The following is a 15522-nucleotide window of genomic DNA, read 5'->3' as shown; positions in this document are numbered from 1 at the left end:
TGGCATGAAGTGATGAGACCAGATGCCATGATCTTCGTTTTTTGAATTTTAAGCCAGCTTTTTCATTCTCCTTTTTCACTTTCATCAAGAGGCTCTTTAGTTCTTCTTCACTTTCTACCATAAGGATGGTGTCATCTGTATATCTGAGGCTACTGATATTTCTCCCAGCAATCTTGATTCCAGCTTGTGCTTCATCCAGCTGGGCATTTTGCATGATGTACTCTGCATATAAGTTAAAGAAGCAGATTGACACTATACAGCCTTAACGTACTCCTTTCTCAATTTGGAACCAGTCTGTTGTAGCATGTCCGGTTCTAACTGTTGTTCCTTGACCAACAGTTAATAGTTAATAAACAGTTTGTAGTTAATAAAGCAGAAGTAGATGTTTTTCTGGAACTCTCTTGCTTTTTCTATGATCCAATGGATATTGGAAATTTGATCTCTGGTTCCTCTGCCTTTTCTAAGTCCAGCTTGAACATCTGGATGTTCTTGGTTCACGGACTGTTGAAATCTGGCTTGGAGAATTTTGAGCGTTACTTTGCTAGCATGTGAAATGAGTGCCATTGTGCGGTAGTTTGAGCACTCTTTGGCATTGCCTTTCTTTGGGATTGGAATGAAAACTGACCTTTTCCAGTCCTGTGGTCACTGCTAAGTTTTCCAAATTTGCTGGCATATTGAGTGCAGCACTTTCACAGCATCATCTTTTAGGATTTGCAATAGCTCAACTGGAACTCCATCACCTCCACTAGCTTTGTTCATAGTGATGCTTCCTAAGGCCCACTTGACTTCACATTCCAGGTTGTCTGGCTCTAGATGAGTGATCACACCATCTTGGTTATCTGGCTCATGAAGGTCTTTTTTGTATAGTTCTTCTGTGTATTCCCTGATGGTAAAGAGCCAGCTTGCAGTGATATCCTTGCCTGGAAAATCCCATGGACTGAGGAGCTTGGCAGGCTATAGTCCATGGGGTCGCAAAGAGTTGGACACGACTGAGTGACTTAACTTTCTTTCTTTCTTCTTTTCTGTGTATTCATGTCACCTCTTCTTAGTATCTTCTGCTTCTGTTAGATCCATATGTTTTCTGTCCTTTATTGTGCCCATCGCTGCATGAAATGTTCCCTTGGTATCACTAAATTTCTTGAAGGGATCTCTAGTCTTGCCCATTCTATTGTTTTTCTCTATTTCTTTGCATTGATCACTGAGGAAGGCTTTCTTAAGTCTCCTTGCTGTTCTTTGGAATTCTGCATTCAGATGGGTACATCTTTTCTTTTCTCCTTTGCCTTTAGCTTCTCTTCTTTTCTCAGCTATTTGCAAAGCCTCCTCAGACAACCATTTTGCCATTTTTGCATTTCTTTAACTTGGGGATGGTCTTGATCACTGCCTCCTATATAATGTCATGAACCTCCATCCATAGTTCTTCAGGCACTCTATTATATCTAATCCCTTGAATCTATTTGCCACTTCTACTATATAATTGTAAGGGATTTGATTTAGGTCATACCTGAATAGGTTCATACCTGAAGTCAAGTGGGCCTTAGGAAGCATCACTACAGACAAAGCTAGTGGAGGTGATGGAATTCCAGTTGAGCTATTTCAAATCCTAAAAGATGATGCTGTGAAAGTGCTGTACTCAATATGTCAGCAAATTTGGAAAATTCGGCAGGGGCCACAGGACTGGAAAAAGGTCAGTTTTCATTCCAATCCCAAAGAAGGGCAATGCCAAAGAATGCTCACACTACCACACAATTGCACTCATCTCACATGTTAGTAAAATAATGCTCAAAATTCTCCAAGCCTGGCTTCAGCAATATGTGAACTGTGAACTTCCAGATGTTCAAGCTGGTTTTAGAAAGGCAGAGGAACCAGAGATCAAGTTGCCAACATCCGATGGATCATGGAAAAAGGAAGAGAGTTTCAGAAAAATATTTCTGCTTTATTGACTATGCCAAAGAGTTTGACTATGTGGATCACAAGAAACTGTGGAAAATTCTTAAAGAGATGGGTATACCAGACCACCTGACCTGCCTCTTGAGAAACCTGTATGCAGATCAGGAAGCAACAGTTAGAACTGCACATGGAACAAGACTGGTTCCAAATAGGAAAAGGAGTACGTCAAGGCTATATATTGTCACCCTGCTTGTTTAACTTCTATGCAGAGTACATCATGAGAAATGCTGGGCTGGATGAAGCACAAGCTGGAATCAAGATTGCCGGGAGAAATATCAATAACCTCAGATATGCATATGACACCACCCTTATGGCAGAAAGTGGAGAAGAACTAAAGAGCCTCTTGATGAAAGTGAAAGAGGAGAGTGAAAAAGTTGGCTTAAAGCTCAACATTCAGAAAACAAAGATCATGGCATCCGGTCCCATCACTTCATGGGAAATAGATGGGGAAACAGTGGCTAACTTTATTTTGGGGGGCTCCAAAATCACTGCAGATGGTGATTGCAGCCATGAAATTATAAGATGCTTACTCCTTGGAAGCAAGATTATAACCAACCTACACTGCATATTAAAAAGTGGAGACATTACTTTGCCAACAAAGGTCCATCTAGTCAAGGCTATGGTTTTTCAAGTGGTCATGTTTGGATGTGACAATTGGACTGTAGAGAAAGCTGAGCGCTAAAGAATTGATGCTTTTGAACTGTGGTGTTGGAGAAGACTCTTGAGAGTCCCTTGGACTGCAAGGAGATCCAACCAGTCCATCCTAGAGATCAGTCCTGGGTGTTCATTGGAAGGACTGATGTTGAAGCTGAAACTCCAATACTTTGGCCACCTGATGCAAAGAACTGACTCATTTGAAAAGATCCTGATCCTGGGAAAGATTGAGGGCAGGAGGAGAAGGGGATGACAGAGGATGAGAGGTTGGATGGCATCACCAACTCAATGGACATGAGTTTGGGTAAACTCTGGGAGTTGGTGATGGATAGGGAGGCCTGGTGTGCTGCAGTTCATGGGGTCACAAAGAGTTGGACACGACTACACATCTAACTGAACTGAACTAATCGTCTAGTGGTTTTACCTACTTTCTTCAATTTGAGTCTGAATTTAGCAATAAGGAGTTCATGATCTGAGCCAGTCATCTCCCAGTCTTGTTTTTGCTGACTCTATAGAGCTTCTCTATCTTTGTCTGCAAAAAATATATAATCAACCTGATTTCAGTATTGACCATCTGGTGATGTCCATGTGTACAGTCATCTCTTGTTTTGTTGGAAAAGAATGTTTGCTATGACCAGTGCGTTCTCTTGGCACAACTCTCTTAGCCTTTGCCCTGCTTTATTTTTTACTCCAAGGCCAAACTTGGCCTGTTAACTCCAGGTATCTCTTGACTTCCTGCTTTTTCAAACCTGTCATAAAAGGACAAATACTGTATGATGCTACTCATAAGGTATTTAGAGTAGTAAAATTCAGAGACAGAAATTAGAATGGTGGTTGGAAGGGGCTTGGAGAGGGAAAACCAGGAATCATTATATAAAGGGTGCAGAGTTTCAGTTCTGCAAGATGAAAAAGGTTCTGGAAATGAACGGTGTTGATGGTTGCACAATAATGTGAATGTACTTAATGCCAACAAACTGTACACTTAAAATGGTAAGTTTTATGTTATATATTTTATCACAATTTCTTTAAAACATTAATTCATTTAAAATAATTTTTTGAAAAATTAACCTACCAAGAACTATGAAAGAGTATAGGGAGTACTTTTTAACAAAATAGTAGATTTTAACACCTAGGAGAAATGAGTATTCTGTCCTTTGTTTGGACAAATGTGTGGATATATACAGAGTGTGACAATATACATTGCCTTTCTATTATTTTTCTGTTTTATTGTTAAAAAGAGGACCAGACCATTTTCTCAGCTTAATGGTAAGTGGGCAATGATCATTTTTAGTAGTTTCCTTTAGATCCTAAAATTTCCTCTGCCTCTTTTTTCCATTCAAATAACCTCTCTGGAAAGATATAAAACCCATTCATACTAGGGGAAGATAACTCATCATAGCTTAATGTGAGTGACACTCTCCCCCTGGCAATAGAGGGGTAGATTTCAGCTAGCCTGAAAGAACTTAGCTAAAGGAATAACATACTTACATTGTAATCTGAGCTTCCAGCCAGAGGATGAGAACGAGTGCAAGGGGTTTAATTTCATAAGGCACTTGACATCACACCATGTCACTATGCAGTTATGGCCGGTCAGGCTCTGAGTCATGGAAAATTTCTTTTAATGCTGTATCAATTGTATACCCTTAGTAAATTGAGATTAGGAACAATGTGATTTACATGCTTTTCCAAATTAGACCACATTAGTTCACTCACCAATTATATGCCAACTATGTGACCAAAACTATAATAGGCTGTAGACATTCAAAAATGATGCAACATAGTAACTTGTCCAAAAAGAACAGGAAAATTAGTCTAACATGAGATTGTTAATAACTATATATAAATGACCCCCTTTTCCCCTCTGCCAGGGCTGGCTTGGATGAGCCTCATAGTATTGTGCGTGCTTTTATTATAGTATTTATTGACTCATATTTAAATTACATGTGCTCATGTCTGTCTTTTGCACTATACTATGGGTATGAAATGCATCAAAACATAATATGTTAGATTTGCGTGTTAGAACGATCCTTCATATTTTCTGGTAAGTAGCTCTGTCTCATTATCTCTTGTTGTGGAACAAATGACCTTAAAATTTAATGGCTTAAAGCAAGAATTTATTTTTCATGATCCTGTGAGTCAAGAATTTGGCATGGCGTAGCTATTTTGTTCTGCTTCATATGATGTCAGTTAGGGTTACTAATGTACCTGTGTTTAACTGGGAACTGGGCCAGAGTTGGAACATCCAGAGATGCGCTCTTCTTCCCCAGGGCTTCTCTGACTGTGGTCACTAGTCATTCATTAGTCTAGCCTAGATGTCCTTGTAACATGGTGGCCGGACTCCAAGAAAAAGAAAGTAAAAGTTGCCAGAACACTTAAGACCTTGGCTCAGAGGTCCCAGAATATTCTTCCTACAACATCCTACTGGTAAGATTCAAGAGAGGGAAAATAAACTCAGCTTATTGATGTAAGAGGCAGCATGAGCATGCAAGAATGGGAGGAATTGTAGCCTGCTGTATTTGGAGGCTATGTGCCACAATAACATTTAAAAAACTCTCTTAATTACTAGAAATACCTAGAAATACATAGTAATATATAAGAAACATCTATTAAATAATGATCTGAGCTCTCTACAAAGTATTGAAACCCTAGAGGCCAAAAATAAGGAAGGTACTGAAAAGTACTGTAATGATTCTAGTGCCATAAGGGAAAGGAATAATCAGTCCCAGCAACATGGAGCTTGGGTCTGATAACAACATGAACATAGGAGATAATGTTTGAGTTTCATCAAGGTAGGGAGTTGCAAGTGAGATCCCACAGAAAGCTGTGGTTCCTGAAGGGCTTCACTCTCAGGATAGACCAGAAGATACCCATCCTCTAAGAGGATAGCAAAGTGGGTTTATTGTCTTTTCCTAGTATTTCCAAGGAATAAAATCTCTCCCAAGGGTTTTTAACTTCAGGCCAGCCCTAATATGAATTTGGAGTTAAACACATATTCTCTGTAGTGTTCAGATACCCAGACAAGGAGTTTGAAAAAAAAGTGGTCCCTACCCAGTAACATCCTGAGGAATCTGGCATTAAAAGTTATAAAACCTCTATAAAAGGAAAAGTAAATAAACCAAGTTATATAGAATTCTTGCAGTTAAGGTTTGTGGTATGGATCATGATCCAAACTTATAAACAGAGTAACAACAGACCCTGAGTGAGATTCAGCAAACAAATGTAAGGATAGGTAGAGACTTAAAAATAGACACCCTCAGAAAGATAGACTTTTTGAATACAGAAAGCAGAAGAAAAGGAGTCAAAATAAGAGAAAACTGAATGGATAAGTTACATAACAAATTAGATACAGTTGAATAAAAAAACTAGTTAACTAGAAGATAGATTTCAGGACATTTCCTAGAACATAGTATAGAGATACAAAGAATTTGAAAATGTGGAAAAAACATTTATACTTGTGGAATAGGATGAAAAATGTCAACATACATCTAAGGGTTCCAAAGGAAAGTTGTGGGAGATAGGAAAGAAATAATATTTGAAGAGCTAAGGACAAAATTTGCACAATTGATGAAAGGTTTGTCTTCAGATTGAAAAAGCCCAGCAAATTCTGAATAAGACAAAGTAAATATAAAACCCACTTGATTACAGTCCTTAGAATGGCCAAAATTGAAAAGACTGACAATATCAAATATTGACAAGGATGTGGAGTAACTCAAAGCCTCAAACAAAATGAAAAGACAAAGACAGAAGATACTTGCAATGCATACACCTAACAAAAAAACCTTACAAATTTCTACAAACCAATAAGTTTAAAAAAAGCAATGCCACTGAACAGGTAGTTTAGAGAAAATAACACTTGAATGATCCATAAGCATAAGAAAAGAAGGTATATATTTAATAATCAGAGAAAATAATTAAAATGACAATAATATACACTTTGACAAAAAGAAATGTAACTCGACAGTTCTACTTATAAACAGAAATGTTAAGGAAAGGAGTGAAAAGTGCTAGAGAAAAATGTGTATCAGTGCAATTACTTTGGAGTGCAATTACTTTAGAGAGCAATTTGGCAACATGGGGTAAAGTGAAACATTTAGTTCCATTTTTAGGACTGTACTTTAGAAAAATTCTTGAATTTGCACAAGGAAATATGGGTCAGAATACAAGAACTGTCATATCACTAATAAAAGTGAAAACTAACCTGAATATGACCATAAATTCTGGATAACCAAATTTTGGTACATTCAGATAATGAAATACTAAGTGACAAAAATTGAAATTGAAATGCTGAAATAAATGACTGAAAGGGAAGCTTTGATATGATTAAATTTAAAAATACAATAGTCAATGAAATACGAAAGTTGAATATGTACAGTACGATAACATCTATGTATAATTTTTTAAATTTATGTTAATATGTTATGGCCACTTGATGCAAAGAGTCAACTCATTGGAAAAGACCTTGATTCTGGGAAAGAATGAGGGCAGCAGGAGAAGGAGGTGACAGGATGAGATAGTTGGCTAGGGTCATCGACTCCATGGACATAAGTGTGAGCAAGCTCCAAGAGATAGTGAAGGTCAGGCATGCTGTAGTCCATGGGGCCATGGACTGTGGACACGACCGAGCAACTGAACAACAACCATAGTGTGTTACAGAAAAAATCCATTTACAATAAACATATGAAAACCAAAACAGGAAGGATAAGCACCAAATGTAGTGATCATTGGGCAAGGGCGGAGGGGGCGGGGAATGGACAGGACTGGGGTAGAAGGAGCAATTTGGCAACATGGGGTAAAGTGAAATATTTAGTTCCATTTTTAGGACTGTACTTTAGAAAAATTCTTAAATTTGCACAAGAAAATATGGGTCAGAATACAAGAACTGTCATATCACTAATGAAAGTGAAAACTAACGGTACAAGTGACTACTTACCATATTTGCAAAGCTTTATTTCTTTTTTTAAAATAGCAAATTTGACAAGATTTAGAAAAGCTTGATGGGTCTATAGGTTATACTATAAACTACTTTAGAATTCTTCAATGTTTGAACTGAATCATAAATTTTATATTTTTCTAAGATAAATTCTTCCAGCAGTCTAGGGGATATTTGGGAAGGGATGAGTCTGGAGGCAGAAAGAAAGCTAAGGAAGAACGAATTATGCTGGGGCATTGAAAATGGAGAGTGGATCCTGGATGCAAGAGACAATTAAAAGCTGGTTTTACCAACATTGTTCATTGCAGCCCTGTTTACAATAGCTAGAACATGGAAGCAACCTCGATGACCATCAACAGATGAATGGATAAAGAACTTGTGGTACATATACATAATGGAGTATTACTCAGCCATAAAAAGGAACTGGTTCAAGTCAGTTCTAATGAGGTGGATGAACCTAGAACCTATTAGACAGAGTGAAGTCAGAAAGAGAAAGGTAAATATCATATTCTAATGCATATATATGGAATTTAGAAAAATGGTACTAAAAAATTTATTGACAAGACAACAGTGGAGAAACAGACATAAAGAATAGACTTATGGACCCAGAGAGAGGGGAGGAGAGAGTGAGATGTATGGAAAGAGTAACATGGAAACTTATATTACCATATTTAAAATAGATAGCCAACAGGAACTTGTTATATGGCTCAGGAAACTCAAACAGGGGCCCTGTATCAACCTAGAGGGGTGGGATGGGGAGGGAGGTTCAAAAGAGAGGGGATATACATGATTGATTCATGTTGAGGTTTGACAAAAACAACAAAATTTTGTATAGCAAATATCCTTCAATAAAAAAAAAAAACTTTTTAAGCTGGTTACCATATACTTGGTGACAAACTGAATATGAGTGATGTAAAGACAGAGGGGATACTGGGATTGTATTCAGTTCAGTTCAGTTCATTTGCTCAGTCATGTCTGACTCTTTGCAACCCCATGGACTGCAGCATGCCAGGCTTCCCTGTCCATCACCAACTCCCAGAGTTTACTCAAACTCATGTTCATTCAGTCGGTGATGCCATCCAACCATCTCATCCTCTGTCGTCCCCTTCTCCTCCTGCCCTCAATCTTTCCCAGCATCACAGTCTTTTCCAATAAGTCAGCTCTTAGCATCAGGTGGCCAAAGTATTGGAGTTTCATCTTCAGCATTAGTCCTTCCAATGAACATTCAGGACTGATTTCCTTTAGGATAGACTGGTTGGATATCCTTGCAGTCCAAGGGACTCTCAACAGTCTTCTCCAACACCACAATTCAAAAGTATCAATTCTTCAGCACTCAGCTTTCTTCACGGTCCAACTCTCACATCCATACATAACCTAGATGGACCTTTGTTGGCAAAGTAATGTCTCTGCTTTTGAATATGCTGTCTAGGTTGGTCACAACTTTTATTCCAAGGAGTAAGCATCTTTTAATTTAATGGCTGCAATCACCATCTGCAGTGATTTTGGAGCTAAAAAAAAAATAAAGTCTGACACTGTTTTCACTGTTTCTCCATCTGGTACGGGTCAACAGTGGTCTGCCGCAGGGACAGGGGCTCTGGGTGTGGGTATGGCGTAAGTCCTCTTGGAGGAGGTCACCATTAACCCCACCATAGAGCCACCAGCACTTACATAGGCCTGGGAAATAGATTTTTGGAGGGCTCAACAGAACCTTGTGCACTAGGACCAAGGAGGAAGGAACAGTGACCCCACAGGAGACTTGCCTGCAGGTGTCCGGGAGTCTCCGGTGAAGGTGTGGGTCAGTGGTGACCTGCTCCAGGGTTGGGGGCACAGTCTATAGCAGTACATGCATGGGATCTTTTGAGGGAGGTCAGCATTATTTTCATTACCTCCACCATAGCTTGGGATTGTGTCCGTTCAGTTCAGTTGCTCAGTCATGTCCGACTCTTTGCAACCCCATGAATCGCAGCACACCAGGCCTCCCTGTCCATCACCAACTCCCAGAGTTCATTCAGACTCATGTCCATTGAGTCAGTGATGCCAGCCAGCCATCTCATCCTCTGTCATCCCCTTCTCCTCCTGCCCCCAATCCCTCCCAGCATCAGAGTCTTTTCCAATGAGTCAACTCTTCGCATGAGGTGGCCAAAGTACTAGAGTTTCAGCTTCAGCATCATTCCCTCCAAAGAACACCCAGGACTGATCTCCTTCAGAATGGACTGGTTGGATCTCTTTGCAGTCCAAGGGACTCTCAAGAGTCTTCTCCAACACCACAGTTCAAAAGCATCAATTCTTTGGCACTCAGCCGTCTTCACAGTCCAACTCTCACATCCATACATGACCACAGGAAAAACCATAGCCTTGACTAGATGGACCTTTGTTGGCAAAGTGATGTCTCTGCTTTTGAATATGCTATCTAGGTTGGTCATAACTTTCCTTCCAAGGAGTAAGCGTCTTTTAATTTCATGGCTGCAGTCACCATCTGCAGTAATTTTGGAGCCCCCAAAAATAAAGTCTGACACTGTTTCCACTGTTGCCCCATCTATTTCCCATGAAGTGATGGGACCGGATGCCATTATCTTCGTTTTCTGAATGTTGAGCTTTAAGCCAACTTTTTTACTCTCCTCTTTCACTTTCATCAAGAGGCTTTTTCGTTCCTCTTCACTTTCTGCCATAAGGGTGGTGTCATCTGCGTATCTGAGGTTTTTGATATTTCTCCTGGCAATCTTGATTCCAGCTTGTGTTTCTTCCAGTCCAGCGTTTCTCATGATGTACTCTGCATATAAGTTAAATAAGCAGAGTGACAATATACAGCCTTGACGTACTCCTTTTCCTATCTGGAAGCAGTCTGTTGTCCCATGTCCAGTTCTAACTGTTGCTTCCTGACCTACATACAGGTTTCTCAAGAGGTAGGTCAGGTGGTCTGGTATCCCCATCTCTCAGAATTTTCCACAGTTTATTGTGATCCACACAGTTAAAGGCTTGGCATAGTCAATAAAGCAGAAATAGATGTTTTTCTGGAACTCTCTTGCTTTTTCGATGATCCAGCAGATGTTGGCAATTTGATCTCTGGTTCCTCTGCCTTTTCTAAAACCAGCTTGAACATCTGGAAGTTCACGGTTCATGTATTGCTGAAGCCTGGTTTGGAGAATTTTGAGCATTACTTTACTAGCATGTGAGATGCGTGCAATTGTGCATCAGTTTGAGCATTCTTTGGCATTGCCTTTCTTTGGGATTGAAATGAAAACTGACCTTTTCCAGTCCTGTGGCCACTGCAAAGTTTTCCAAATTTGCTGGCATAATGAGTGCAGCACTTGCACAGCATCATCTTTTAGGATTTGAAATAGCTCAACTGTAATTCCATCACCTCCACTAGTTTTGTTCGTAGTGATGCTTTCTAAGGCCCACTTGACTTCACATTCCAGGATGTCTGCCTCTAGGTGAGTGATCACACCATTGTGATTATCTTGGTCATGAAGATCTTTTTTGTACAGTTCTTTGGTGTATTCCTGCCACCTCTTCTTAATATCTTCTGCTTCTGTTAGGTCCATACCATTTCTGTCCTTTATCGAGCCCATCTTTGCATGAAATGTTTCCTTGGTATCTCTAATTCTCCTGAAGAGATCTCTAGTGTTTCCCATTCTGTTTTTTTTCCTCTATTTCTTTGCATTGATTGCTGAAGAAGGCTTTCTTATCTCTTCTTGCTATTCTTTGGAACTCTGCGTACAGATGCTTATATCTTTCCTTTTCTCCTTTGCTTTTCACTTCTCTTCTTTTCACAGCTATTTGTAAGGCCTCTCAGACAGCCATTTTGCTTTTTTGCACTTCTTTTCCATGGGGATGGTCTTGATCCCTGTCTCCTGCACAATGTCACGAACCTCCATCCATAGTTCATCAGGCACTCTATCTATCAGATCTAGTTCCTTAAATCTATTTCTCACTTCCACTGTATAATCATAAGGGATTTGATTTAGGTCATACCTGAATGGTCTAGTGGTTTTCCCTACTTTCTTCAATTTAAGTCTGAATTTGGCAATAAGGAATTCATGATCTGAGCCACAGTCAGCTCCTGGTCTTGTTTTTGTTGACTGTATAGAGCTTCTCCATCTTTGGCTGCAAAGAATATAATCAATCTGATTTCGGTGTTGACCATCTGGTGATGTCCATGTGTAGAGTTTTCTCTTGTGTTGTTGGAAGAGGGTGTTTGCTATGACCAGTGCATTTTCTTGGCAAAACTCTATTAGTCTTTGCCCTGCTTCATTCCGTATTCCAAGGCCAAATTTGCCTGTTACTCCAGGTGTTTCTTGACTTCCTACTTTTGCATTTCAGTCCCCTATTATGAAAAGGACATCTTTTTTGGGTGTTAGTTCTAAAAGGTCTTGTAGGTCTTCACAGAACCATTCAACTTCAGCTTCTTCAGTGTTACTGGTTGGGGCATAGGCTTGGATTACTGTGATATTGAATGGGATTGTGTAGCTGCTACCAAAATGGGAATTTCTGAAGAAGGAGCCAGAGAACATTTGGGGAATAGTGCAATAAATTGGGACTTCCCTAGTGGCTCAGTGGTAAAGAATCTGCCTACCAGTGCAGTAGATGTGGATTGGATCCCTGGTTCAGAAAGATGCCCTCCTGGTTCAGGAGAAGGATATAACAACCACTCCAGTGTTCTTTCCTGGGAAATCCCATGGACAGAGAAGCCTGGCAGGCTACAGTCCATGGGGTCACAAAGAGTCGGACACGACTTAGTGACTGAACACACACATACACAATAAACTGAGTTGGATATTTTGAGTCTGAGGTGGCAGTGAAGCATTCCACTGGAGAGTCACATATGTGGTTAGAATTGTGGGTTTGAAGTTCGAACAGAAAGTCCCTGGGCTTGAGATACAGAATTAGTAGTCATCATAAAAATGATAGTCAAGGTCACGAAAGTTCCAAATCTTCGGTGAGACTTGTATGATATTCCAGAAAAGTTCGGTTCTGTCTCATTGGCAGGCAGTTCCTGATAAGTGGAGGACATCAATTGTCCACAGGGGACAATGGGTCATCTACAAGACCTCTTCCATGTTTCAGACGTTTTTCTGGGCTGAAAGAAGCAAGGCACCCCTAAGTGGAGCATCCCCCAAATTCCAGGCAGAATCTGGTCTACCGGCGTTCTTCATCTGTGCTCACCCTAAGGACACCAGTGCCAAGAGCCAGGTCTGAAAGCAGCTTACTTTTAGTAGCCCGTATACGTAGGAACTTCCCAGATGGTGCAACTGGTAAAGAACCCACCTGCCAATGCAGGAGACGTAAGAGATGTGGGTTTCAAACCTGGGAAGAGGCCCTGGAACAGGAAATGGCAACCCACTCCAGTGCTCTTGCCTGGAGAATTTCATGGATAGAGGAGCCTGGAGGGCTATAGTCTATAGAGTCGCAAATAGTTAGACTCGACTGAAACAACTTAGCATGTATACATAGTAACAGCCAGGATGGAATCTATAAGCATCAGACAAGGAGAGGACGACATTGGGCCTGGATCTGTAGCTTCCAGGGCCAGTTCACAGACACGCAACAAATGCAGTTACACAGAGCCCCACGCTCAGAAGTGCCCTGCACTTGCTGAAAAGCTCTGAATTCTTAGCAATTTTATCTTTGAATTTGTACTTTGCGAGTGAAGTTCAAAGAGACACTGGAGCAGAGGAGATAAATGCAAATGTGTCCACAGAACTTTGCCAACCATTTCCACATAGTATTAGTACTATGTGGAACACAACAGATTTAACATGCACTGACTTTGGGTCTCACTCAACTCCCATGCATCCTAAGTCCACCAGAATTGTATGCTCGTTTTATCTTCATACATCCAAGACTGAATAAGTGGGTACCTTGACAGCCCGAACAGCTCATGCTTTTCATTTGAACCAGAACTTGGTTCAGAGAAAGAAAGTAATGGGATTCTGGGAGACACAAATATATATTTTTTTAAAAAGACCTATTACATTCTTTTTATCCATGCCACTTAACTAGAAGCTACAACATACAAGAAAAGAAAGTCTAAGATAACCCAGAGTCCCTTTTCCTTTCAATTCTTCCTTACTAATTAGTGAACGAAAGACAGTGAGTATTGATACAATGTGTGGGTAATAAGAAATGAATTAAGTAGTTTGTGATTTCAATTGTTCAGGAAAGAACAAAATACATATTTAAGTATGAACTATAAAATATGATTCCACATGAGTTTAAAACATAAAAATTGGTACTGTACAATATAATGATTAATGATAAAATTCATGCTAATAAATAAAAATTTTTATTTTTTACTTAGAATGATGATTATCCCTATTATGTCAAATAAGTAATAAAATACTTTTTAAAAGGGAAAGCTTTTATATCAGTACTTTCTTACACTTTTTTCCTCCTTTATGAACAACAGGATCTAGATTTTCATGTTGCACTGAGCCTTTTTTCCTTATTTATTTACTAATCCAGGGTTCTTTATCCTTCTACAATCACCCAGTTTCAACTTGTTACCAAGGAACTGAAAAAGATAGAAGGAATATTCATAACCAAGTGAAAATGAAAGTCTCTCAGTTGTGTCCCACTCTTTGCGAGTCCATGGAATTCTCCAGGCCAGAATACTGGAGTAGACATTATAACACAAAATTAATTTCAAAATGCTAAAGTAATTGACATGTTTTAAAGAATGAATTTGTTAAATGCCTTCACATTTACATTTTAGGATTATTCTAACAAGAATATGAACAGACCCTTTGATCTCGTACCCATAGTACACTTGAAAGATAAACAAAATACTTGGGGTGCTTCTGTTTCTGCCCTTTGGGGTGCGCCATCCCACCCCATCTACAGGCGTGTCCTGCCTCACACCTAGTGCAGGGATTAACAGAGGAACAACCTTCAGAACTCTCAGTCTAAAACTAACATCTGGTGAATTAAATACTGTGTCCCAGTTAAATTGTGGTTCTTTTCAGAAAGGGACGTTCAACCTATATGTTTCTGTTCCTCTCTTTTTTCTTCCTCAGGTTTCTTGAATTCTTTCAGAATTCTTCTCCAGTACACCCCACCAACTCACAAACTTTGGAGCTGGGAGAAAAGGAACTTCCCAGGAAGCAGTCATGAAGCTGCAATCCTGGTGCCCTACAAGCCCTGTCTAGAAAGTTATTTGGTTGTTTCCTTAGAGTTGTTGTGCTTCCCTGGTGGCTCAGACTGTAGAGAATCTGCCTGCAATGTGGCAGACCTGGGTTCAATCCCTGGGTCAGGAAGATCCCCTAGAGAATGGAATGGCTACCCAGTCCAGTATTCTTGCCTGGAGAATCCCATGGACAGAAGAGCCTGGCGGGCTACAGATCATGGGGTCACAAAGAGTAGGACATGACTGAGCGACTAACAGTTTCACTTATAGGTCATGTTTCTCTTCACAGTTAAAACCAGCTTGGCACTGTTTTCCCATCTCCAAAGTTCTGGGCAGCCTGAGTGGTTAATGAATCTGTTCCACCCTTACGAGGGTTTGAAAGATGCCTCGTAAGGAGTGGAGAGGAAATTTACGATCCCCCAGTGACCTGTCTTGCCCCACTGTCAGCCTGATGGAGGCTGACACTATTTTCTGGGAGCCTCATGTCAAGGGTTATTGTTTTTCAGTCGTTCAGTTCTGTTCGACTCTTTGTGACCCCATGCACTGCAGCACACCAGGCTTCCCTGTCATGTCAAGTGGAGGGAAGGAAAACCAGCCTTATTTGTGCTCCAGAGTGCTACTGTTGTTTGGATCCCAGTTCCAGTTTTCCTCATAGGCATTCAGAAACTTCAGAACTCCAAACATCACACTATTGCCCCCTGGTGGATGACGGTGTAACAGTTTATCCTTGCTAACACCTAGGTGGAGTATTTCTCTGAGCTTGGATATTCATTTGATATATGAATCCCAGTAAATGACCACCCTAACATATATACTCTCTCTAGAGCAGTAAAGTATTTTGCTGTAAATTGGGCAGTTTAGACTC

At 40.1% G+C, this 15522-nt stretch overlaps 1 long non-coding RNA gene across 2 annotated transcripts in view; it reads left to right on the top strand.

Moving 5' to 3' along the window:
* Positions 1-15522, top strand: part of LOC147378654 (uncharacterized) — a 90164-nt gene that overhangs the window by 20415 nt on the left and 54227 nt on the right. The gene's annotated exons all lie outside the window — the stretch shown is intronic.

This window comes from Bos grunniens, chromosome 2 (assembly GCF_055505025.1).
Source record: "Bos grunniens cultivar Pamir isolate PY7600 chromosome 2, Bosgru_T2T1.0, whole genome shotgun sequence".
NCBI classification, from domain to species: domain Eukaryota; kingdom Metazoa; phylum Chordata; class Mammalia; order Artiodactyla; family Bovidae; genus Bos; species Bos grunniens.
Note: the sequence above shows the minus strand (reverse complement) of the source record. Positions and strands in the feature narration are given on the sequence as shown.